General features: G+C 46.0%; 1 protein-coding gene and 1 long non-coding RNA gene across 4 annotated transcripts in view; both read right to left on the reverse strand.

Moving 5' to 3' along the window:
* Positions 1-24,232, reverse strand: part of ZNF134 (zinc finger protein 134) — a 66,608-nt gene that overhangs the window by 7,353 nt on the left and 35,023 nt on the right. The gene's annotated exons all lie outside the window — the stretch shown is intronic.
* LOC116539988 lies at positions 1,916-21,409 on the reverse strand. Its single transcript, XR_004264254.1, has 3 exons — positions 20,554-21,409; positions 2,602-3,951; positions 1,916-2,291 (listed from the first exon to the last, which is right to left on the reverse strand). It is a non-coding gene; the product is annotated as an uncharacterized LOC116539988 (long non-coding RNA).

Consider the following 24,232-nt stretch of genomic DNA (forward strand, 5'->3'; position numbering starts at 1 on the left):
GATCTCATGGACTGAACTGTTTCCCTAACCCCTGCCAACCCTGCCCTTTGGCAGGGATGATTTTGGGTTACCTCTCTAACTTCAGATACTCAGACCTCAGTGCTGGCTCCTGCCAGCTGTGTGGACATAAAGAAAGACTGGTGTCTCAGTGTCCTCATCTTAAAAGTGGGGATAATAATGGCACCCACCTCACAGAGCTACTGTTTCTATCAGTCTTGTCTGTACACGTCAAGTGCCTCTGAAACAGCTACTACTATCCATGCAAATGAACTGATAAGTTTTTGAAAAATTAGGTTTGTTTTGCTTGCTTTAAAAATTTTTCAGAAAATTTGGTAAGATTTCCCATTGTAATAAAATACTTTAGGCAAATTAATATTTTGACCAATCATTAAGTGCTGGTATCAATTTAACTTATATTATATACACATTTTTTAGTTCCCTACTTCTGTGTACTTGCAAGGTATACGCTAGCCTTTGCACTAAACCAGCCTACCTGATACATATTCCTCTGAAGGGGAGCTGCATGATCCTTCATTAGAGACGTTCATCATTTCTGCTTACTCGAGGGTTTGCGTAACTGAGACACCAGTGCACTGGCTGGGGATGGGACTGTTCCACAGGCAGTGCCCGTGAGAGCGTGGTGAGACTTTCGGGTGGCAAATCTACTGCATCCCATACCTTGGTCTCCAGTGCAGGCCACACTACTTATGCTCTGCAGCCCTCTCCACTTACTGACACCATACAGAATCCTCCCTGCAAGATTCTTTGAACTGGCTGCACCATGGACTATACCATGGTTACTCCTGTGATCCACACGTACACCTCCAGAAGGCCTCCTGGAGCCAGAAATTCTGAAGTAAAGGGAAAACCACAGAAGAAGAAGCATGGCTAGTTCCTGCAGTGCCTAATTAACCAACCTTCCATTTTGCCATTGTTCTTGCCTCAACCATTCCTGCCTTACATGATAACTCAACCTTGTGAAACTAGACCTTGCGACACTACCCTCTCCTCCCAGCAAACCCAGTGCCCCCCCCACAGGCTTCCAGCTTGCAAAAAGCACACTGAATTGTAACTTTCCACTGCCTACCCCAACCTATAAAACCAACTCTTATTCCACCACCCTCCACTGACTCTCTTTCAGACTCAGCGCACTTGCACCTGAGTGAATAAACAGCTTTGTTGCTCACACAAAGCCTGTTTTGGTGGTCTCATTCAGAGCACGCCTAACATCTGGTGTTGAAACCCAGGACAGGGATACTCCTGTGGGAGACCAGCCCCTGGCCCTGCTCTTCCTCTGTGAAGAAACCCACCTGTCACCTCAGCACATCAGACCAGCCTGACAACCTTCTCACCACCTTCAGATCAGGTAAGCAGTCTCTCCCTCTCTCTTTTCCTTTAAATCCTTCTCCTTTTAAGTACAGAAAAGGAGACACGTCTCAGGGACAAGTCTTCCCCCCAACCCCCTTGGCTCCCCCACTCTTTTCCTTTAACTCCTTCTGCTTCTTCTTTTTTTTTTTTTAATTTTTATTTATTTTATTTTATTTTATTTTTTTTTTTGAGACGGAGTTTCACTCATGTTACCCAGGCTGGAGTGCAATGGCGCGATCTCGGCTCACCGCAACCTCCGCCTCCTGGGTTCAGGCAATTCTCCTGCCTCAGCCTCCTGAGTAACTGGGATTACAGGCACGCACCACCATGCCCAGCTAATTTTTTGTATTTTTAGTAGAGACGGGGTTTCACCATGTTGACCAGGATGGTCTCAATCTCTTGACCTCGTGATCCACCCACCTCGGCCTCCCAAAGTGCTGGGATTACAGGCTTGAGCCACCGCACCCGGCCCTTTTTAAATTTTTATTTATTTATTTATTTATTTAAAAGACGGGGTGGTTTCACCACTGGTCTTGAACTCCCGACCTCAGGTGATCCACCTGCCTTGGCCTCCGAAGTGCTTGGATTACAGACGTGAGCCACCACGCCTGGCCTAACTCCTTCTGCTTCTTAGAGGCAAAGGAGACACTCTTTATCCGCAACGTTAGTTATGAACTCCACTAGGTCAGACGGTCTTCCCTTGGTGTCTGGTCACTCGAAGGGATGCCTGCTTTGATCACTAACCCATGTTACAGCCCAGGACTCTGTCAGGAATGCCTACTGAAAATCCTGGTAGCTGCTCACTCCATCTCCTTGTCTCTTCTCTAGTTCTTTCTTTAAAACTTATCGCCTTTGCTATAAGCAGTGTTCTGCCCTCTTTTCCTCAGTCTTCGCCTCTAGTCTGCATCCTAAAAACCTAAAACCTCTTCTTTTTTTTTTTTTTTGGGACGGAGTTTTGCTCTTGTTACCCAGGCTGGAGTGCAATGGCGCGATCTCGGCTCACCGCAACCTCCGCCTCCTGGGTTCAGGCAATTCTCCTGCCTCAGCCTCCTGAGTAGCTGGGATTACAGGCACACGCCACCATGCCCAGCTAATTTTTTGTATTTTCAGTAGAGACGGGTTTTCACTGTGTTGACCAGGATGGTCTCGATCTCTTGACCTCGTGATCCACCCGCCTTGGCCTCCCAAAGTGCTGGGATTACAGGCTTGAGCCACCGCGCCCGGCCTTAAAACCTCTTCAACTACAGCCCAATCTGAAACTTAAACGTCTTTTTTTCTGCAATACAGCCTGATCCCAGTACATATTAGACAACGGTTCCAAATGGTCAGAAAACAACACTTTCAATTTTTCTATTCTGTGAGACCTAGGCAATTTTCACAAATGAATGGGGAAATGCTTAAGGTGCCTGACGTCCAAGCATTTTTTTACACCCCAATCCCTCCCTAATTTCTGCTTTCAATGCAACCAATCCCAAATTTTCTTCTCTCTCCTCTGTCCACCACTCTTGCCTCCGCCAGTAACTCAGAATCTTCCTTGTCCATCAACCCTTCCAATCTTTCTCCTCCTCACCTGTCCAAACCAGGCCCTAACCCCCCCCCCCCCAAAGCCTCCCTCCTCTTCCTCTGCCCACAACCCACCTCCTTATACCTCCCGTCACCTCCCCACCTCATATCTGGTCCAGCTTACAGTTTAGTCCCAAGGCTAACTCCTCTGCCTTTGCCCAACAATTCCCCCTTCCAAAGATGACTGGAGCCAAAGGCAAAGTTAGGGTGCACATTTCTTTCTTTATCCAATCTTTCCCAAATCGGCCAATGGTTAGAATCATTTTCATCAGATTCTCCAATACTTAACCTAGTCCTATAATCTCACGTGGAGTGGCTTAAATATCATCCTTACTTCTACTCTCCCAAAAAATGTTTATCACTCAGTCAGCCCCCGACATTACAAAAAAGCTACAGAAATTTAAATCTGGCCCTCAAATGCCACAACAGGAATTAACCAACCCAGTCTTCAAGGTGTTCAATAATAGGGAAGAAGCTGCTGCCCACTGATGCTTGCCTCTGCCATAAGACAAACCTCAGCCACATTACCAGCTCACAAAGACTTCAAAGTGCCGGGGATGCAGCATCCACTGCCCCTCCCAGATCATGCTTCAAGTGTCGGAAACCTGGCGACTGGGCCAAGGAATGTCCGAAGCCAGGGATTCCTCCTAAGCCCTGCCCTGTCTGTGGAGCGCCCCCACTGGAAGTCGGACTGACTCACATTGCTGCTCCTCGGCTTGGCAGCTAAAGACTGATGCTGCCTGAACATCTTGGAGGACCCCTGGACCGTCATGGATGCCGAGCTTTGGTTAACTCTTACAGTGGAGGTTAAGTCCATCCCCTTCTTAATCAATACAGGGGCCACCCACTCCATGCTGCCTTCTTTTCAAGGTCGTCTCCTTGGCCTCCGTAACTGTTGTGGGAGTTGACGGCAAGGCTTCCAAAACTCCCGAAGTCTGGTGTCAATTAGGCCAGCAATCATTTCCACATTCTTTCCTGATCATCCCCACTTGTCCAGTTCCCCTGTTAGGCCAAGATATCCTAAAAAAATTGTCTGCCTGAACTATTTGTGGACTACAGCCACACCTCATTACCGCCCTCCTCCCCAAACCCGCACCTCCCTCAATAGCTCCCCTTATGTCCCCCTACCTTCACCCTATGGTGTCCCTTCCAATCCCTTGCTCACTCATCGATTGTCATCCCCTTAGAACCTGACCACCCTTATCCTGCCCAGCACTAGTACCCCATCCCAGCACAAGCCTTAAAAGGCCTAAAACCTGTTATAACTCACTTACTAAAACATGGCCTTTTAGTTCTCACTAACTCTCCCTATAAGACCCCCATCCTACCCGTCCAAAATACCAGACAAATCCTACAGGCCAGTCCAAAACCTTCACCTTATTAATCAGCTAGTGCTCCCCAACCATCCTGTAGTACCAAACCCCGATATGCTCCCCAACTTCTCTAAAACTCACCCGCATTCCTAAGGAAACTTAAATGCCCTGCTCCTGTCTGTCTTGCCGCTTCACCCTCTTCCTCCATTCTGTGTGCCAAAACATTTCCTGGTTCGACCTCTGGCTGCCACCCTTAACTCTCTTCTAAAGTGAATAACCTTCATTTCCAAGGTACCCCATGTGACTTCTCCCCCAATGAAGTACAACTACTTACTTTCCTCTCCATTCGTTGTCTGCCTGTTCCTCCTGCTCCCTTGGCTGCCCCACATAATTGCACCTATTATTTCCATTACCTCAACAAAACCCTTAACTTAACCCATCCTTTGCTAAACCAATCCAACCCAACCCTAAGAAAAGGTTGCTGGCTTTGCATCTCTCTATCAGCTACAACTTATATTGCCACTCCCATCTCTGCAAAAACATAGGTTCTTACTTGCCTAACTTATCATCCTCGCTACGAAGGAAAAAGCCCCTTTCAACTCTTAAATATGCAGTCATTAGCTGAGTTCTCCATCACTGACATAACCGAACACACCCTAACAGGACACGCAGTACAGCTTCTGCACGCCTGCATTTCCAGCCTCACTCCATATACAGGTAATAAACCCACTCAAACCCTACCTCTCACTTCAGAGACCACATAAAATAACACGGTTCTGTAACCACAGATACTGTGTAAAGGTCTTCTGCAAACAGCAGTGTTAGGAAAAAGATGTCAGTCTCCTTTATGCTTCCAACGCAACCTAGCCTCCAGCCTATCTCTTGGCCACCTACTCCCCCATGAATGCAACTTTACCTTACAACTCCAAGCCCCAAGAGACTATCAAAACTTTCTAGTTACCCAAACTGCTTCATTTAGCCTTCCTGTCCGCTTTACAGGACCCCCAAAAGTCAGCACCACCTCTTTGCTTAACAGTCAGGGTTTTGTGTTGGCAGACATACCCCTTGCATGACTATTCACCCCTGGAACCATTATAATAACACAGCTCCCACTTCTCTTAAAACTCGCCCACAACTGCGAAGTGGAATCATCTTTTTCTTAACATTACTATTTGTGAAAGGCCTTTACACAGTCGCCCCCGTTACTTAAACCACACCTCAGAAAGTCTCTGTTTCCGTAATTTTCTGTCTAACTGTGCTCAGATTCACTGTACTCATTTAATTTTACATGCCCTGCTTTTGTTTAAGTTTCCTCCAGGCAACTACAGCTAATATTTCACGGTTTTACCCTCAAGCTGCCAACCTTAACTCTCTCTTAGAGTGAATAGATAACCTTCAGTGGCAGGGAACTCTCCAACTCTTCCACCCCAATAGTTATTTTCTTTTCTTTTATACTCACTCTTAACCTCACTCCTGTTCTCCTGCTATCCTCTACCCCTCCCTAATTACCTCCAACAGACCATCAATCTAACCCATTCTCTCCTATTTCAAATCCTTCCTTAGCCAGTGATTGTTGGCTACCTATATCCCTCTCCCTCCTACACAGCCATCCCTGCCCTACCAGCAGCCTGGGCAAACTCTCCCATCTCTTTGTATCTCCAAACTTCCTTCAACAACCCCTACCTGTACCCACCCCCAAAGAACTCCTCTACTTCTTAGATTCAACAGAAACACTCCAGGTATCTCATACCAACAGGCCACTGCTCTTCTTTGCACCTACCTATGTAACCTCTCACTATATACCAACTCCACAACGCCTGTTTTTGGACCACTAACCACACAACTATCCCTATCACCTCCCTCATGTATTTCCTGACAATCAACCTACTACAATTCCCCTAGGAAACCTCCCACCCTCTTTGTGCTCCTTTACACTCCACCTTGAAAGCCTTGCCACCCACATTAACCAAGAAACAGAATCAGGCCAGCTTCACTTCGCATTACAAAAGGGCCCTCCCTCATTACTAGCACTCTTAAAAATGTCAATAGCAAGTTGTGCCTAGGTAGGCATTTACCACTCTCTCACTCTACCCTTGGCTGCCCTCTCCTTGTTCATCAGACTCTCCTCCAGACCCTTCTTCCTGTCTGCTCATACCTAGCTTTGTTAACAAAAGCAGATGATTACTTACAGATACCAAACACTTTCTCATACACCATGAAAATAAAACCTCTCCCTCCAACCAGTTACCTTATGAAACCCCACTACAACCTCTAACAGCTGCAGCCCTTGCTGGTTCCCTTGGTATCTGGATGAAAAATCCTAACTCCTCTGTAAGTAAGCAGCCGTGTTATAAGTAAAAAAAGAAAAAAAAAAAAAAAAAAACCCAGCTCCTTCAGAACACTTTCTCACCTTTTTAGTCTACACTTCCAGTTCTGCCTGAGCCAAGGACTTTTCTTTCTCTGTGGCTCTTCCACCTACATCTGCCTTCCTACCAACTGGACAGGCACTTGTACCTTAATATTCCTTACTCCCAAAATCCAGTTTGTCAACGGAAATAAGCATCTCCCTGTCCCCCTTGTAATCCCCACACGGCCAAAAAGAGTCATTCCATTAATTCCCTTACTTGTAGGATTGGGTATAGCAGGTCTCACTACTTCTATTGCCACATTTCGCAGTCTCTCTAATGATTTCTCCGCCAGCATTACAGACATAACTCAAACACTATCTGTCTTCAAGCCCAATTCCCTGGCTGCAGGTGTCCTGCAAAATCACCAAGGCCTCGATCTACTAACTGCTAAAAAAAGGAGGACTCTGCCTATTCCTAAATGAAGAATGCTGCTTTCATCTAAACCAATCCGCCCTTGTATATGACACCATCAAAAGACTTAAAGACAGGGTCCAAAAGCTCACTAATCAGGCAAATAATTATTCTGGACCTAGCTGGCCACTCTCTAGCTGGGTATCATGGCTCCTTCCATTAGCAGGCCCCCTCATACCCATTTTTCTCCTTCTCTTATTTGGATCTTGCCTCTTCCGACTAGTCTTTCAATTCCTACGAAACCATATCCAGGCTATAACAGATCAGTCAACGTGGCAAATGCTCCTCCTAACAAACCCACAGTATCAACCTTTGCCTCAAAACTTCTTGGCAGTCTAAATTCTCTCCCATTTTTAGGCTTCCATGCCATCTCCAATCTTGCTCGAAGATGCCCTGAGAAACATCACCCACTACCCCTCTATACTGCCCCCAAAATATTCACTGCCTCCTGTTTTCTAGTTTTTACTTTTCTCCTTTATGTTATTAATATAAAAAAGACAGGAATGAAAGATTTTTGAACTGGCTGCACCATGGACTACACCATGGTGACCCGTGACCCACACGTACACCTCCAGAAGGCCTCCCAGAGCCAGAAAGTCTGCAGTAATAGAAAAGCCACAGAAGAATGGCTAGTTCCTGCAGTGCCTAATTAACTGACCTTGCAACATTTTGCCATTGTTCTTGCCACAGCTGTTCCTGCCTTAACAGATAACCCGACCTCGTGACACCGGACCTTGTGACACCCCCTTATCCCCCAGCAAACCCCGCTCCCGGCTTGCAGCTTGCAAAAAACTGCCTTGAACTGTAACTTTCCACTGCCTACCCCAAACCTATAAAACCAACTTCGATCCCACCGCCCTCTGCTGACTCTCTTTTCGGACTCAGCCCACTTGCACCCAGGTCAATAAACAGCTTTGTTGCTTAGACAAAGCCTGTTTAGGTGGTCTCTTCATTCAGAGCATGCCTAAGACTTTCACCTGTCAGGACCCCTCCTTTCTGGAAGGAATCTTAAGTGTCCACCCCTTCTTCCCTGGCCTCCCACTCTAACCCTACCTCTCACTTCAGAGACCACATAAAATGACATCCTTAATATCCCACCCTCTAAATCTCATCTACAGGCTTTGACCTTATGCCTCACCCATTGAAGGTCTCTAGCACCACTCCCTCTCCAGAACTACAGGCCTGCATGTTCAGGTACCCATGTGAACCTCCAATGCAGAACACCTTAGATTCACCAGGTCCAAAACCCAATTCCTGATCCCCCTGAAAGGTGCTCCCTGCTCTGACTTACCAATTTCCATTCTTCCACATGTTCAAGAAGGAAAACAAACCAACAAAAAAGAAACCCTGGATAGCCTTCCCTCCGTACATTCACTCACAACCACATCTGATGCAGCAGATCTGTTGGTTCCATCTTTTAAAATCTATCCAGAAGCTAACGACTTCCTCTCCCCAGTCAGACCTCCAAGTCCAAGCCTGGCCCTTAGATGCTTGATGACCTGCACATACACCTCCAAATGGTCTCCAGGAGCCAGAAAGTCTGAAGCAACTGGATGGTCATAAAGAGAAGTGAAACAACTAGTCCTTGCCTCAACTTATTGCTCTCCCCCTGCAATATCTGACCATTGTTCCTGCTCAGTCTTGCGAAATTTCCTCTTAGACATTAGGTTTCTCAAGACCCCCATCCCTATAACTATGTAATTTACCACACTCTCCCCTCTATTTGCAACCAATAACCCCCACCCTTGTGACCATGCATCCTGTGATGCCCTTCCCCTCCCTAAAATAGATTTTCACCTTTAAATGATCATTTGCCCCAACCTATATAATCAGTCCCCTTTCCTACTCCACTTGCCTAACTCCTTTCTTGGACTTGGCTCACTTGCACCAAAGTGCTAAATAAAACGGCCTTGTTGCCCACACGAAGCCTGCCTGGTGATCTCTTTTTGTGAGCGATGCGCTCAACATTTGGTGCTGAAACCCAGAACACGGGAACTCTTACGGGAGCTGAAACCCTGTCCCTGCTCTCCTGTGCTCCCTCCAGGAAGAGGATAGGCCCATCAGACAAGCCCACGGATCCACACAGCATTTTCAGATCAGGTAAGCCGTTTGCCTCAACTCTCTTCTTTAGCCCTTCTCTCTGTAACTGTAACAGCCTTCTCCTTTCAGTTTCATTTTCCTCTCCCTTTCGGCAGAGACAAGAGAGATAGGACTTTCCGTGAGTTTCATGACCAGAAAAAAATCCTACATAGGTCATGGAACCAGGAAGACAGTCTTCCCTTGGTGGCTGATCATTGCAGAGACGTCTGTTCCAGTCACTTACTCGCACTCGTAGGTGATGGATTAATGCAGAGGATGCCCCTTTCCACCAATTCACCCCAGGTACAGACCAAGGTTTAGTCTGGGATGTCTGTTAAACTGCTTGGTCGTGCACTCACTTTCCTCGTGTCCACCGCTCTTCTTAAACTATAGCCAGCCTCCCCTGCTCCATTCCTCCCTCTTCTCCCTTAGCCTGTGTTCTAAAAAAATCTCAAACCCTTCAACTATCACCTGACCTAAAACCTAAGTGTCTTATTTTCTTCTGCAATACCACTTGGCCACAATATAAAGTGGACAATGGCTCTAGACGGCCAGAGAACGGAACCTTCGATTTTTCTATCCTGTAGGATCTAGGCACTTTTGTCATAAAATGGGCAAATGATCTGAAATTCCCTAAGTCCAGGCATTTTTCACACTTCGCTCCCTTCCCAGCCTCTGTTCCCAATGTGACCCCTTTCAAATTCTCCTTCTTCCTCTACCATCTGCATCCCCTGTTCCTACCACCGATGCAGATTCTTCACTCTCAATAGACCCTTCTAACCTTCCCCTCCGCCCCCCTACCCCGTCGAGCTATCCCTCATCAGGCCGAACCCAACCCTAACCTCCCCACTGCCCCATCCCCTCCCTCTTATACCTCTTCTGTCACTTCTCCATCCCACACCTGCTCCAGGGCACAATTCAGTCTTAAAACTAGCTCTCCCTCCCCAATCCAACAGTTTCCCCTTCAAGAGGTGGTTGGAGCCAAGGGCATAGTCAGGGTGTATGTTCCTTGTTCTCCATCCAATCTGTCCCAAATTGGTCAGTGCTTAGGATCCTTCTCATCAGATTCCACTAAATATATCCAAGAGTTCCAATACTTAACTCAGTCCTACAATTTAACCTGAATGACTTAAATGTCATTCTGACCTCTACTCTCTTCCCAGATGAAGGAAATAGGGTATATACTGTGGCTCAATATTATGCTGATACCCACAGATGCCACGAGCCAGCCCTCCAAGAGGGCATCAGGGCAGTGCCTAGCGAAGAACCCCAATGGCAATACCAGGTGGGCTTGCCTGATGTCACCAAGCGTTACTATGTGGTCTCTTGCTTAGTTGAACTTGAGCAGGCATCTTACAAAACCGTGAATTATGACAAACTTAAACAATCCAGGGCAAACATGAAAATCCTGCCCAATTGATGGCCCACCTAGCAGAAACTCTTAGACGCTTCACAGTGCTAGATCCAGAGGGGCAGAGTCACCTTATTCTCAATATGCAAGTTTTATTACCCAATATGCCCCAGACAATAGGAAGAAACTTCAAAAACCAGACTCAGGCCCTCAAACTCCACAACAGGTTCTAATTAATCTCACCTTTAAGGTGTTTAACAATAGGAAGGAAGCAGCCAAGCAGCAACGCATTTCAGAACTGCAACTGCTTGCCTCTGCCGTAAGACAAACCCCAGCTATGGTTTCAATGACAAGAAACTTCCAGGGACCAAGGTGACCACCATCGGGTGCTCTGTCAAGCTGTCCTCCTCCACAGCCTTGCTTCAAATGCCAAAAAACCGGCCACTGGGCCAGGGAATGCCCACAGCCTGGGGCTCCATCTTGCTTCAAATGCCAAAAACTTGGACACTGGGCTAACGAATCCTCCCAGCCCAAGGCCCCCTCTAAGCCATGTACTGTCTGTGTGGGACCTCACTGGAAATCGGACTGGTGTGGCCACTCCCAAGGCTTCTGGAGTTCAAAGCCAATACTTTCCAGCTGACTCCTTTCCAGAACCTCTAGGTTTAGCAACTGAAGATTGACGCTGCCCGACTGCTTCAGAAGCCCTCTGGACCAACACAGACACCGAGCTTTGGGTAACTTGCCATGAAGGGTAAGTCCATCCCCTTTTTAGTCGATATGGGGGCAACCTACTCCACTTTGCCTTCTTCCCATGAGCCTGTTTCCTTAGCTCCTATAACTGTTTTGGGAATTGACGTCCAGGCTTCAAAGCCTCTCAAAAGCCCCCCAACTCTGGTGTCAGCTCAGGGAACACTCCTTTACTCACTTCTTCCTAGTCATCCCCATGTGGCCCATCCCCTGACTGTGTGAGGTTTTTTAACTAAATTATCTACTACCCTGACTATTCCAGGACTACAGCTACATCTCACAGCTGCCCTCTTACCTGACCCAAAGCCTACTGCACAGCCTCCCACCACATCTCCTTATCTTAACCCACAGGTGTGGAAAACCTCTCCCCTGTCCTTAGCAGCCAACCAAGCACCTATCACTATCCCCCAAAACCCAATCATCCCCACTCTGCCCAGTGCCAATATCCCATTCCCCAATATGCTCTAAAAGGACTAAAACCTGTTATCATCTGCTTGTTACAACACGGTCTCCTAAAGCCCACCTATCTTGCCTGTCCAGAAATCAGAGAAATCTTCCCGGCTGGTCCAAGACCTTCACCTTATCAATCAAATTGTCCTTCCTATACATCCTGTAGTGCCAAACCCATATACTCTCCTGTCCTCAAGTCCTCCCTCCACAAACCCACTATTCGGTACTTGATCTCAAAGATGCCTTTTTTACCACCCCCTTACAACCCTCCTCCCAACCTCTATTTGCCTTCACTTGGACTGACCCTGACATCCACCACTCACGACAATTAACCTAGACTATCTTGCCTCAGGGCTTCAGGAACAGCCCATACTACTTCACTGAGGCCCTCACTCAAAACCTGCTCTCTTTTTGTCCTTCTGCTTCTTACGTTATTCAATATGTGGATGACTTCCTCCTGTGCAGCCCCTCTTATAAAGCTTTTCAGCAAGATACCCTCCTGCTTCTTAATCACCTATCCTTTTTTTTTTTTTTTTTTTTTTTTTTTTTCTGAGACAGTGTCTCGCTCTGTTGCCAGGCACCAGGCTGGAGTGCAGTGGCACAATCTCGGCTCACTGCAACCTCCACCTCCTGGGTTCAAGCAATTCTCCTGCCTCAGCCTCCCAAGCAGCTGGGAATACAGGCGAGCGTCACCATGCCCAGCTCATTTTTGTATTTTTAGTAGAGACGAGGTTTCACCATGTTGGCTAGGATGGTCTCGATCTCTTGACCTCGTGATCCGCCTGCCTCGGCCTCCCAAAGCACTGGGATTACAGGCATGAGCCACCACTCCTGGCCAGCACCTATTCTTAAAGGGGTATTTTGCTTATAGCCATTACTGGAAGTAGTGAGAAAAAAAAAAAAAAAGGGATATTGTGTGTCTACTTCTAAGGCTCAGACTTCTTCTCCATCTGTCACCTATCTGGGCATCATCCTCCAATAAAACACCAACGCTCTCCCCACTGTATCCAGTTAATCTCTTCAACCCCAACTCCCTCTACAAAACAACAGCTCCTTTCCTTCCTAGGTGTAGTCAGATACTTTTGTCTTTGGATACCAGGTTTTGCCATTCTGACCAAACCACTACATAAGCTCACCAAGGGAAACTTACTCAATCCCAAAGATTCTAAATCCTTTTCTCATTCCTGCTTTCACTCTTTAAAAACAGCTCTAGATACTGAAGGCCAGGTAGTACAAAACAAACAAACAAACAAACAAAAAACAGCTCTGGAAACCGCTCGCACACTGGCCTGCCCCAACTTGCCCCAACCCTTTTCCTTATACACTGCTGAAATTCAGGATTGTGCATTTGGAGTTCCTACACAAGAGCCAGGCCCACGTCCTGTTGCCTTCCTCTCTAAACAACTTGACTTCACTTCTTAGGATGGCTCTTGTGGCCACGTGCAGCAGCTGCCTCTGATCTACTTCTTGAGGCTTTCAAAATCACAAGCTATGCCTCACTCTATACAGCTCTCACAATCTTCAACCTTTAGTATCCTCTTCGCTTCTTCCACATCTGTTATCTGCCCTACATCTTACTCAACTCTATTCTCTCTTTATTGAAACTCCAACTGTGACTACTGCACATGATCCCAATTTTAATCCAGCCTCTCATCTAATACCAAACACAAATGCAAAACCCATACCACACGACTATATCTCCCTCATCCACATTGCTATCTCCCCTTTTTCCCACATCTCTCTTTTCCCTATCCGAGACTGATCACACATGCTTTATTAATAGCAGTTCTTCAAAACCTAACCAGTCCTCTCTAGGACAGGCTGGCTGTGCTGCTGTCTCCCACAATTCTATCATTGATGTTGCCATCCTTCCTCTGTCTACTATTTCTCAACAAGCTGAACGGATAGCACTCACATGTGCCCTCACCCTGGCAAAAGGGCTAAAAGTCAACATCTACATGACTCCAAATATGCTTTCCACATCTTCCATCACCATGCTGTCATCTGGGCAGAAAGGTGCTTTCTCACTACACAGTGATCTTCCATTATCAATTCTTCTTTAATAAGAACTCTCCTTAAAGCTGCCCTTCTCCCAGCCAAGGCCGGAGTCGTCCACTGTAAAGGACACCAAAAAACTTTAGATCCCATTGCCCAAGGAAATGCTTATGCCAATGAGACAGCCAAGAAGGCAGCAAACACACCAATGTCCCCCCTAGCGGACAATATTTTTCTTTTTCCTCAATTACTCCTACTTACTCTCCTTCTGAATCCTTAACCCACCAGTTGCTGCTCCCCACTCAAGATAGTTGGTTTTTCGATCAAGGAAAATTCATTCTTTCTGCCTTGCAAGCCCAGTCTATCTTCTTTTCCTTTCATAACCACTTTCATGTAGGATATAAGCCTTTGGCCCATCTCTTAGAACCTCTTAACTCCTTCCCTTCGTGGAAATCCATCCATAAAACAATTACATCTCGTGTTCCATCTGCCACTCTACCAAACCCCAGGGACTTTTAAGACCTCCCTTCCTTTCCCATTCACCAAGCCCGGGGATTTATCCACATGCAAGATTGGCAAATTGACTTTATTCATATGCCTTGCGTCCAAAAATTCAAATATCTTCTTGTATGGGTAGATATCTTTAGAGAGTGGATTGAAGCCTTCCCTTCTGGAACAAAAAAAGCCACTGCTGTTATTTCTTGTCTGTTAAATGATATCATTCCCCTATTTGGCCTGCTGACTTCCATATAATTTGACAATGGTCCCATTTTCATTAGCCAAATCACCCAAGCAGTCTCTCCAGGCCCTTAGCATTCAATGGAATCTCCATGCCCCTTAGCACCCTCAGTCATCAGGAAAAGTAGAAAAAGCTAATCGCCTACTAAAAACAAATCTTAGCGGCCGGGCGCGGTGGCTCAAGCCTGTAATCCCAGCACTTTGGGAGGCCGAGGCGGGTGGATCACGAGGTCAAGAGATCGAGACCATCCTGGTCAACATGGTGAAACCCCGTCTCTACTAAAAATACAAAAAATTAGCTGGGCATGGTGGTGCGTGCCTGTAATCCCAGCTACTCAGGAGGCTGAGGCAGGAGAATTGCCTGAACCCAGGAGGTGGAGGTTGCGGTGAGCCGAGATCGCGCCATTGCACTCCAGCCTGGGTAACATGAGTGAAACTCCATCTCAAAAAAAAAAAAAAAAAAACAAGATACAGCCCCTTGGAACTCTTTTTTTTTCTTTTTTGAGATGGAGTCTTGCTCTGTCACCAGGCTGGAATGCAATGGCGCAATCTTGGCTCACTGCAACCTCCGACTCCTGGGTTCAAGCAATTCTTCCGCCTCAGCCTCCCGAGTAGCTGGGACCACAGGTGCATGCGACCACACCCGGCTAATTTTTGTATTTTTAGTAGAGACGGGGTTTCACCATGTTAGCCAGGATGGTCTCGATCTCTTGACCTTGTGATTTGCCCACCTCCGCCTCCCAAAGTGCTGGGATTACAGGCGTGAGCCACCACGCCCAGCCTCCCTTCGAACTCTTACATGGCTGCACCTTTTTGCTTGGGCCTAACCTTCTCCCAGACTCTAGCCCTCCTGGAGACTATCTTCCCATTTTACAACAAAATAGGCAGGAAATTCATCAAGCTGCTAACCTCCTCCCTACTCCAGATACACGGCCTTATAAGGACACCTTAACTGGATGATAAATGCTGGTCAACGATCTAACCTTTCCAGCTCTACAGCCTCAGTGGAAGGGCCCCTACCTGGTTGTCTACAGTACTCCAACTGCTGTTCATCTACAAAACCCTCCCCACTGGGTTCACCGGTTCAGGATTAAACTGTGCCCATCAGACAACCAGCCTAGCCCATCCACCTCCTCTTGAAAGTCACAAGTACTCTCTCCTGCTTCTCTTAAGCTTACTCAAATTCCTGAAGAGTAGACACAAACCACACGAGTTTAGTTTATATTTCAACATCAACAGGAATCCTTCTCTTAATTTGCAGCAGGACTCTACACAGTCACCCCTGAAGCTTGGTCTATACCTCACAAGCTCTCTATTTCTGTTGCTTTCTGTCTAACTATACTTCTTTTTTTTTTTTTTTTTTTTTTTTTGAGACGGAGTTTCGCTCTTGTTACCCAGGCTGGAGTGCAATGGCACGATCTCGGCTCACCGCAACCTCCGCCTCCTGGGTTCAGGCAATTCTCCTGCCTCAGCCTCCTGAGTAGCTGGGATTACAGGCACGCACCACCATGCCCAGCTAATTTTTTGTATTTTTTAGTAGAGACGGGGTTTCACCATGTTGACCAGGATGGTCTCGATCTCTTGACCTCGTGATCCACCCGCCTCGGCCTCCCAAAGTGCTGGGATTACAGGCTTGAGCCACCGCGCCCGGCGTCTAACTATACTTCTAATCACCCTTCTCATCTACATTTAAATGCCCTATGCCTGCTTGCCTTGCTGGTTTACTGTTTTCCTCGAGAGCATTTTAGCTGACATCTCCTGATTCTACCCATAAACTCTCACCCTTGACTCCTTCCTTGAATGGATAGATAACCTTATGTGGCAAGGGACACTCCAATTCTTTTCCCCTAATGAAGTCCTCTTCTTTACTCTTCTACTCACTCTTATTCTCAGTCCCATTCTGTAACTCCCTATCCCTTCCTAATTACCTTCAACACACCATCAATCTAACCCATTTCCTTCTCACTAATTTCAACCCATTGTTGGCGAAAAATTGCTGGCTCTTCATCTCCCTTTGTTCTTCCTCTTATCCCGCTATTCCTGCCCTGCAGCCGACTGGGCTACCTCTTCCATCTCCCTATACCTCTGCATCTCTTTTAACAGTCCCCATCTCTACCCTCCCAGGGAGCCTCTCTTTTTCTTAGACAAGTTTAGGAAAACCTCCTCAGACATTTCATACCAACAAGCTGCCATACTTGTCCTCAACTATCTACAGCAACTCTTACCTCATATGAACTCCACTCCGCCCATATTAGGAACCCTTACTACACAGACACGAATCCCCACTCTTGCTCCTCTAAGCATTTCCCATCAACGAACCATTGTAATTCCCTTGTGTAACCTTCCCCTTTCCAAGTGCTCCTTTACTCTCCATCTCCAAGGCCCTGACTCACATGGTAATATGGCTGCAGGAGCATACTCACTTCACTTTACTGACAAACCCTTTATCACTAATAACCTCAAAAATGTTAACAGTCATTACTGTCCAGGTCAGCACCTTCCTTGTCTCTCACTCCATCCTTGGATACTGTCTCCTTGTTCCTCAGATTCTCCTCTTAGACCCTTTTTATGCTTACTCATACATGGCCCTACAAATGTTAGTAGCAGACTATTTGTTGATACTACGTGCTTCCTCATACATTATGAAAATCAGACCACTCCCACTACACGATTCCCCCATCAATCTCCCTTTCAACCTCTAAAGGCTACTGTCCTTACTGGATCTTTAGGACTTTGAGTATATCTGACTCCCCTTTCAAAGCTCCCTCCCACCGTTTCACCCTACATTTTCAATTCTGCCTTGCCCCAGGCCTCTTCTTATATGGATCCTCCACCTATATGTGTTTACCTACTAACTGTACAGGCACCTGTGCCTTAGTCTTCCTTATTCCTAAAATATAATTTGCCAGTGGTAATAAACAACTGCCTGTCCCCCTAATGACACCCACTAGACAAAAAAGATTCATCCAGCTAATTCCATTACTCCTAGGAACAGGGTTTGCAACCTCCATTGTGGGCCTCAGAACTGGCATAGTGGGGGTCACCCCCTCTGTCACAACATTCTGTAGTCTATTGATTTCTCTGCTAGCATTACTGACATATATAATACTTTATCTGTCCTTCAGGCTCAAATTAATTCTTTAGCTGCAGCTGTCCTCCAGAACCTTCATGGCCTCGACTTACTTACTTCAGAAAAGAAAGGATTCTGTATATTTCTAAATGAGGAATGCTGCTTTTACTTAAATCAGTCCAGCTTAGTTTATGGTAATATCAGAAGGCTCAAAGACAGAGCCCAGAAATTTACTAACCCGGCAAATAACTATGCCAAACCCACCTGGCTGTTTTCTTGCTGGATGTCATGGCTTTCTCCGATCCTTACTCTCCTAATAACCATCTTCCTTCACCTCCTATTCAAACCTTGCATTTTCCACTTAGTCTCTCAATTCCTACAAAACCATATCCAGGCCATTACTAATCACTCCATATGGCAAATGCTACTTTTAACAACCCGACAATATCAACCCCTGTCCCAGGACCTCTCAGCAGCTTAAGACAAGACGCCTTACCAATCCTTCTGGCTCATTTGCCTGCCTTGTCTCCAGTCCTATTTCATAGCCTTCACTCTTCTAGGATCAACCACAAACACCAGTTCACCACTCATGAATTCCTGGCAGCTGGGCGCGGTGGCTCATGCCTGTAATCCTAGCACTTTGGAAGGCCAAGGTGGATGGATCACCTGAGGTCAGGAGTTCAAGACTAGCCTGGCCATCATGGTGAAACCCCATCTTTTTTTAAAAAAATAATAATAATAAATAATAAAAAATAAATTAAAAAAGAATTCCAGGCAACACCTGGCTAAGGTCAAGATGCAGTTTAATACCTCTCCAGAACCCACACATATCCCTTTCAATCCAAGTCTTCTAGGATCAACTCCCCATAATAGTATTCTATTCTCAAGAATCTTCCCTACCCATGAATTGAAAAGCCTCTGAGAAAAAAATCCTAAGACGTAATGGGGTGGCAGCCATCAGACACTTGCCCATGGTGTCCCCAGGCCCAAGCTTATGAAGATAAACTGCAGTACACATATACAGAGCCTGCACCCCACATTTGGCAGCCAAACCAACATCCAGGTCACCACAAAGTGTACCAATGGCTATTAGAGGGCTTGGGACACTTTTCCTTTTGCCAGCCTCAGCTCAACTCAGGAGATAAAGAGTATTACTTATCTCTCTTGCATAGGGTCAGCAATCAGAACTATTGAACTCCTCCATTCAGAACACCACTTAAACTTATGGGAAAAGGGTAATATAACAGATTACTGGCTTGACGACAAGCAGCCTTATTCATATGATTGAAAATGGGGACAAAAAGCATTGGTAGACTGGACACTATTCCAACCTTGGCCCAAGGCTTCATCACTACCCCCTTAAAACTATTATGTTTAAAGGCTATTTTTAGAAAATTCAACCTATTAGGAAAATTTCAAGCTCAAAAATATGATAATTGGCACCTTGTTAAATACATAAAATGGTGCCCTAAACCAAAGACTTAACTAAACACTTACTAAACTACAAAAATCAAAGACTTTTATTTTATATACGCAGGTATACACGCAGCCCCCTGTCATGCTTAAAGAAGCCTTGAGAGACATCGCCCCTACTCCCTTCTCTTTTTTTTTTTTTTTTGAGACGGAGTTTCGCTCTTGTTACCCAGGCTGGAGTGCAATGGCACGATCTCGGCTCACCGCAACCTCCGCCTCCTGGGTTCAGGCAATTCTCCTGCCTCAGCCTCCTGAGTAGCTGGGATTACAGGCACGCACCACCATGCCCAGCTAATTTTTTTGTATTTTTAGTAGAGACGGAGTTTCACCATGTTGACCAGGATGGTCTCGATCTCTTGACCTCGTGATCCACCCGCCTCGGCCTCCCAAAGTGCTGGGATTACAGGCTTGAGCCACCGCGCCCGGCCTCCCCTCTCTTTTTAAACCTTTTCTTTATACATATATAAGAAGACAGGAATGTCAGGCCTCCATGTCCAAGCCTGGCCATTATATCCTTGGTGACCTGCACATACACCTCCAAATGGTCTCCAAGAGCCAGAAAGTCTGAAGCAACCGGATGGCCATAAAGAGAAGTGAAACGAGTTCTTGCCTCAACTGATTGCTCTCCCCCTACAATGTCTGACCCTTGTTCCTGCTCAGCCTTGCGAAATTTTCCCCTAGACATCAGGTTTCTCAAGATCGCCACCACTGTTTGTAATTTACCACATCCTCCCCTCTGCTAGCAACAGACAACCCCCACCCTTATGACTATGCCAGCTAGTAATAGATAACCCCCACCCTTGTGACCATGCATCCCGTGACGCCCTTCCCCTCCCTAAAATAAATTACCATCTTTGACCATTTGCACCAACCTATAAAATCAGTCCCCTTTCCTACTCCCCTTGCCTAACTCCTATCTTGGACTTGGCCCGCTTGCACCCAAGCGCTAAATAAAACAGCCTCGTGGCGGACACGAAGCCTGCCTGGGGGTCTCTTTACCAAGCAACGCGCTAAACAACCCCAACCCCAACCCCTCCTGTCACTACTCAGGCCCAGCCACCACCGCAACACTCCTGGAGTTTGTTGCAGGGCCTTTCTTAAAGGTCTCCCTGCCTCCATCCTCACCGTTTCTTTTTCAATTTATTTATTTTTATTTTTTTACAGTCCCTTTCCCCCAATCCCATCCTCACCGTTTCTAACTCACTCTAGTCTGTTTCCTCCTTAGTGAACCTATGAATACTTTAAAAATGCTTTATCGGACTTCCCTCCACCCTTCAAAACGCGCCGTGACGCCTATCGTCCTCACAATGAAGGCGCAACTTCTCCCCGCGCTACTGCAGGCGTGACTACCGCTCACACACGCTCCCGACTGCTCTGGGGTCAGTCCGGCTCCGAGCCTCTGCTCAGCCTGCCCCTCTATCCGTCACAATCGCCCCCACCTTAAACGCCGGATTTAGGAAGGGGGCCCCACCAGCGCCCCGCTGCCCCGGACACTAGCGCCTGCGGCTGCAGCGACTCAGATGTCCGCTCCTGAATTGGGACTTCAGGATTCCCCGCGGGCGAAAGTCTGGGGAACACAGCACCCACCTGCACCAGGCCCATCACCGCGGCTGCCGCCATTAGGTTCGTAGGCCGCTATAACCCGGCCCCGGGGGGCGGAGGCGGGGTCTTCGCTGGCGAGCCACTCTGCAGGGCGAACAGCGCCTCCTCCCCACCCTCCCGCTTCCGTTTCCGTCACCTCGAAACCCCGCAACAACCCAAGCCTTCTAGTCGAATGCTTCTATCTCAGAGCCCGCAAAATTACCGAGGCGAGGAAGATGCCGGAAGTCCCGCCCAGAGAGCTTTCGCTCGCAGGGAAACGCCCGCATCATTGCCGCCACCACGCGGCACAGAGGTTTCTGGGCAATGTAGTTCCCATGTGCACTTGGCCGAGACGACTTCTAACTCCACTGCGCGCTGGGCAAAGGCTAAATGGTATTGTGAGGGGCGCTGGGAAATTATGCCCTGAGACTCTGATGGCAGGGCGTAGCTTCGCTCCTCTTAAAGGACCTTCATTCAGATCCTGTGAAGTCTCTAGGGATCCCCGAAATATTGAGAGGTATATTCTTACAGATGTTCCCCAAAGCCACAAAACCAGATGGACGCACAACATCCAATGTCACTCTGAGTCCACTCATAGTTCACTTGGATTGCCTTCATTTCAAAAATATGTGTACTGTAAAGAAAAGTTTTGGATTTTGTGAGCCTCAGTTGTGTCAGGATTCACCAAGAATTGTCCCCAGGCAGGGCCATGGAGTGGAAGAAGAATGGTCTCCAGACAGTGGCTATGGAGGGACGCTGGAGCTCCCTGAAGCAAGTGGACTAATGTAGTTAGTTCCTCTGGTTTCCTCAGAAACAGATACCTGGGAGAACCAAGGCAGGCAAAAGAAGGTGGTCAAGAAAGGTACCTTTCCTGCCTATATAGTCACTAATGTCCAAACAAAGGAACAATACTGTTATCAAAATGAGAGTTCCTAGTCCACAAGTTTAGATATATGTATTTCCTTTTGGGAATGTTTCTTATCTGAAAAGAAGAACCATTATAAATGCCTTTATGTGCCAAAACAGGGGCTGACGTAGTGCTAATGAAAAGGTGGTATCTGTACCAAGAAATAAAGATTTGGAAAACTGGAATCACATTTCTTGGCTGGGAGATGATTCTCATTTCACCTGCAATTACAGGGACAGTGTCTCAATCAAAACTTGAGATTTATCTGTGGTTAGAAAAATGAAAGATGGGGTCAAAATGTATGGAAAAAGAAAGAAAAAAACATTTGCAAATTGTTTAAATTACTGATAATAATAATTCTGTAGTTATTCATAGGTACATGAAGAAATGGATCTGGACAAACATCTGTGATAAGTGAAAACAATTGACAGCAAAATTCAAGCAGGAGATACTGAAGTCTGAGAAGTGGGCAAATGAAGCTGAGCACACAGCTGTGATAGAACTACACAGGGTATACTCTCCAAAATGTAATTTTATTTATTTATTTAATTTTGGAAGACAGAATCTTGCTATGTTGCACAGGCTGAAGAGTAGTGACATGATCATGGCTTGCTGCAGCCTCAAACTCTTGGGCTCAAGGGATCCTCCCACCTCAACCTCCCAAAAAGTTGGGATTACAGATGTGAGCCATCATGCCACACTTCCTTTCATTCTTGAAAACACTAATATCTGGAAAGAAAACTAAAGAAAACATTTAGAAAGCACTATCGGAATGTGAAAGTGAACAGGGATGCTGTAGTATTCATGCTTATTCATAGTTCTAACAAATGTTGAATAAACACCTACTGTATTTCAGGCACTATCTTAACTGCATGAAGCATTTACAAAACAAGAGAGAGACCCCAGTAGCTTACACTGTACTCAAGAAAGACAGAGGAGGAAATATGAAAAAAAAAATGCTGAATTATATGGAATGTTAGAATGTGGCAGGCATAATGGATAAAAGAGAAGGTGAAGGCACCGAGACGTGCTGGAATGATATGTAATATTACATAGCCAAGAAAGGCCAATTTGTGGATGGATCTTTATTAGAAAAGGACATGGAGAGCTCAATGCCACTGAAATAAAAGTTCAACATTACTCAGAATTTCCCTAGAAATCAGAAGTACAGTATGCCATGCAGGGCCACAGGAGGAACAGGTTTTAGTGTGAAGGAAGAGGCAAGAGCTAGGGGAAAGCCTAGACCAGATCCATTATTGTGTTTTCCATGGGAAAGGCAAGGCAGATCAGAGCCGACATCTGAGTACTGACTAGTCTGAATAATTCTGGTTGGCTTTGATTTACAGGAGTAGTCTCTAGCTGCCTCCCATTTGGCCCTGGTGTTACAGTAGGTAGTTGGATATGAGTAGGACAGGAGAGAGGGACCCTAGGAATGTCAGGCAAATTTGGAGTCAAGGACAGGCAATCATAAATCTTTTCCTCTGAGATAATAAACATAACAAGAGAGGAACCCCAGAGATGTCCAGCTCTCATTGGCTGAAGGACAGGAGAGCATAAAACTATCCCTCTGAGATGCTAAGTGGCCATGATTGGTACTGAGAGGGAAAAGAGTTTTCCAACAGATAAAAAACACCTGGAGCCAGTGACCCACTATCCCTGCACAAAATGGGGCAAGCATGCACAAAATGGGGCAAGATGGCAGAATTTGACTGGTATTTGACCTTCCTCTGGGGGTGCTTGACTCATAAGGGAAAATCACCCCAAATGAGTATGTGCCTGACGTCAGTAAACAAACAGTGCATGCGGCCCCTCCCAAGTGCTGGCAGACTACTGTGCATGCAGTGGTCAAGCAACAGCCTACCCAAGGGAGGAATCCAGAGGAGAAAAAAGAGCCTGGGAAATGAGCAAATGTAGTCATCTACTTGGCCCTTTTCCAAGTGTACTTTGATTCCTTTCACTCATACTCTAAAACCAAAAATGAAAAACCATGATTAATACATAAGCCTCCTTAATGAGAAGGTGGTTGAAAAAAAAAGGTTGAGGAATGAGGGCCCTGAACAGACCGTTCCACAAACATAGACATAAAAATATTCACTTAATGTGCGTGTTCTTGGAAATTATAAGATGGCACATTGAATTTAGGGGCTACTGATTTAGGCAAGGTTTTAAGCTCAGAATTTTGTTCAGGAAGCATTTAAATGACTCTCAATCCTCTATTATAGAGCCTCATCCATGGTAAGTCACTGAGCGCTTATGTAAAAACTCCAGACCCTTTACAAATACTAACACCAGTTAAACCCCTTAAACAGGCAGATTTTCCATTACACAATTAGGGAAAAAACCCGGCTCTTACTATGAGACATATTTCTCTTGAGTTTATTAGAAGCCAGAAATTTATGTATTTCATCATGATTTATCATTTATAGCAATCACTTTTCCCAAATTTAAATTATATTAGAGAATTTAGATACAGATTTTATATTTATACACATTAAATAATATTTTATACAATTCAGCTTTTTAAAATAAAATTTTTCAATACAAATTTGATTAAATAGACATCATATAAGAGCAGAATTGTACATTTAGCCACATATATATATATGTATCTTTTTTTTTCCCTTCTTTCTTCTCTCTAGACCACCAGGGATTCTTGGTTTTTTCTTTGCTCTGTCACCCAGGCTGGAGTGCAGTGGCGCGATCTCAGCTCACTGCGACCTTTTCTTCCCGGGTTCAAGCATTTCTTCTGCCTCAGCCTCCTGAGTAGCTGGGATTACA

This window comes from Sapajus apella, unplaced genomic scaffold (genome assembly GCF_009761245.1).
Source record: "Sapajus apella isolate SASKATOON/1434 unplaced genomic scaffold, GSC_monkey_1.0 scaffold135, whole genome shotgun sequence".
NCBI lineage: Eukaryota > Metazoa > Chordata > Mammalia > Primates > Cebidae > Sapajus > Sapajus apella.